Raw genomic sequence first — 3,390 nt, 5'->3', positions numbered from 1 at the left:
TCTTGATTTGGTAGCTTCATCTAATCATACTTGTGGTGCATATACGCTAATTATGTTCATAGTTTCTTTTGCCACTATTATTTTAAGGGCTATAATTCTATCTCCTTTTCTAACTACTCCTAGAACTTCATCTTTTAACAAACTATCTACAATAATACCCACTTCATTTCTTGCTTTACTCATTCCAGTGTATCATAACTTAAAACCCGAGTTCTCTATCATCTTTGCCTTCTCACCTATCCATTTTGTCTCTTGTACACACAAAATACTAATTTTTCTCCTAATCATCATATTTACTACCTCCATTGATTTACCAGTGAGAGTTCCTATGTTTCATGTTCCAAATCTTAGATTATTAGTTTTCCTATCATATTTGTTCTTATCTAATCTATGGTATGAGAACTCTTGCCTATTTAACACTACACCCAAGTTCTCATGGAGATGTAGCGGTCCTTGATGAGACATTACAATCGGACCCTGTAACGCGAACTCTTGCATATTTATCACTACACCCGAGTTTTAGAGATGTAGCGGTCCTTGCCGAGACGTTACAGTCGGACCCGGCAATGCGTTCCTTCTGGGGAACAACCTAGCATTAGCACAATAGTTTAATGGATTCATTCATTGAATATTTGTTATAGTTTGACGCTGGTTGGCAACCTAATGCAACTCTCCTCCTTTATCCGGGCTTGGGACCGGCCATGACTGGTCATCATGGGCTGAGTTGATTATATATAAGACATCAAAAAAATATTGATACTCTTGTACTTATGAATATCAAAGTTGACTTTGATGAACTCTCTATTCACGTCTGAATGGTCTTAGTCAAGACTATTGAAATATTTTACATGCCTTGCAAGTTTGTGATATCCCTATTACCTTTTGACGAGCTCTTCAAGCAACTCCTCGACTATGAGACCTAGTTAAAAATCTCGACACCATGTCCATCTTCGACACCAATGACCGCTCTTGTGGCTCCAACAGAGAATTCATATGCCCGGTAATCAAATTCTTGTGGTGGTCGCCAACAGACTTCTAATTCAAACTTTACGTAGCCACAGGAGTGAGAAATTTTGTCAATGTCTTATTAGCCACACTTGCATGCCCTGGTGATGCCTGCGTGCCTATACAATCGCCTATGTCCGGTCCTAATCACTATCTTGAGTATTGTCAAATCTATGGTGTCACAGGTCACTCTGCTCATCAATGCGGTTATATGACTACCTCAATGCTAGCCTTTCTTCCACTAGCTCTGTTGTGTGCTCCATGTCCCACATACAGTGCACCATTTGCTCACACTACCGTTCATTTTGCCCCTCTATCTGATCATCGAAAATGGGTGGTTGACTCTAGTATCTTTTACCATGTTATTACTGATTTCACTACTCTTTCATTGCATGAGCCTTACTCTAGAAATGATTGAGTTATTATCGGTGATGGTTATCGACTACCTATTACCCACACTAGTTCTTGTTGGTGCAGTCAGTACTAATAATCAAATTCAGGTCTTGATGTATGACAAAAGGTTAAAGTTAGACTGTGTTATCTAATGTATTTACCAAGTGTGCAAACTGAAAGACTTAATACGTCTAGAGGATAAAAAATTAGGTTGGAGTTTAGTTAGGTCAGGAGGACTTGATAACTGGCAAGAAGCCTAGATAGGTTAGAGAGGGCCTAATATCTGGTAGGAAGTTCAATTAGATCAATAGGACCAAACAATTGACTGAAGTCTAGATGGGGCGTCTAGAAGGAAGACCTAGTGGGTCAAGAAATTAGACATCAAGTAAGTCTGCAAATGGCAAGTGGGAGTAAGCAACTAGAGGAGAGAGATTCAGTGAGGATAAGTCCCAGTGAAACTATAGGTGTTGGTCCAACTTAGATCCAACTTGAAAATTTAAGTTAAAACTAAGAATAGATCTTGATCTTGGTAAAACATAATTTAATTCATAAATATATAAACTACTCATGTATATATTTTTTCTAACTCTATATTGTAGAGATATATATAGATCTTTGAATTCTACATGCTGGTCACCGACAGAGCCTGATTCTGAGTCCCGAGTCAAAAGTTATGGCCTTCGGAAGATTATTGTATCGAACTAGTGGATTGGAGGTGCCCTAGTTGTTTGGAGGTGCATGGAACTGAGGCACCCTAAGTTAATCATGTTGGTGCAACCTTAGGTCAAGGTTGACCTAGGTGACCCGACTCGAGTTGACCTGACTCGAGGTATATTTTGATGTTTGACAAGAATAGAGAAGTTGTATTTTAATGTTTGACAAGAATAGGAACTTGGGGGATTGTGGGTGCAACCTTTGGTCAAGGTTGACCGGACTTGAGTTGACCTGATACGGAAAAAGTCCAAGTATGGAGACTTGGCACGGAAAAGTCCAAGCAGGGAGCTTGGCACGGGAAAAGTCCAAGTATGGAGACTTGGCACGGAAAAGTCCAAGCAGGGAGCTTGGCACGGGAAAAGTCCAAGTATGGAAGCTTGGCATGGGAGGTCAGAGAGGGCTCGGTAGCTCGTTCTCTGGACTGGATGGAGTCGGATAGGGCTCGGTAGCTCGTTCTCTGGACTGGATGGAGTTGGAGAGAGCTCGGTGGCTCGTTCTCTGGACTGGATGGAGTCGGAGAGAACTCGGTAGCTCGTTCTCCGGACTAGGTCAGAGAGGGCTCGGTAGCTCGTTCTCTGGACCGAACGTAGAGTCGGAGAGGGCTCGGAAGCTCGTTCTCTGGATTGGACGTGGAAGTCGGAGAGGGATCGGTAGCTCGTTCTCCGGACTAGGTCAGAGAGGGCTCGGTAGCTCGTTCTCTGGACCAGGAAGACGTTAGGGTTTAGGGCTGGGAAGCTCTAAAACCAACAAAGGCATTGGATCAGCTTGTTGACCGATCCAGTGATACTTTGGCTGTCTGGATCGGTCTGTCGACCGATCCAGTGATACCTTAGTTATCTGATCGGTCTCGTGACCGATCAGTAACCACACAGTAGCTCTCTGTGGGTTCCGATCAGTAAGAAGCGATGTGATTCAGAACAATAGGGACCGATCCACCTATGGCCTGATCGGTCCACAGACCGATCAGGAATCGACAACCCCTCACTGTGAAGAGTTGGGATCGGTCTGGGGACCGATCAGACTAGGGCCTGATCGGTCCACAGACCGATCAGGGATGTCCTGGACCGATCAGGCTATGGCCTGATCGGTCCAGGCCTAGCCGTTGAGACACAACGGCTAGATTTCTGTCTTCTTCTTCGCAGGTTGAAGTTATATAACGAGGTGGAGGGCCTCTACAGAGTTGCTGCTGCTTCTTCTTCTTCTTCCTCTTTGCGATCTGAGCTTTGTTGAGCTCTCCACTGCTGAAGCTTCGTGTGAGCTTCCCTCGGCTGGACTCCA

The sequence above is a fragment of the Zingiber officinale genome, chromosome 7A (genome assembly GCF_018446385.1).
Source record: "Zingiber officinale cultivar Zhangliang chromosome 7A, Zo_v1.1, whole genome shotgun sequence".
Lineage (NCBI taxonomy): Eukaryota > Viridiplantae > Streptophyta > Magnoliopsida > Zingiberales > Zingiberaceae > Zingiber > Zingiber officinale.
Note: the sequence above shows the minus strand (reverse complement) of the source record.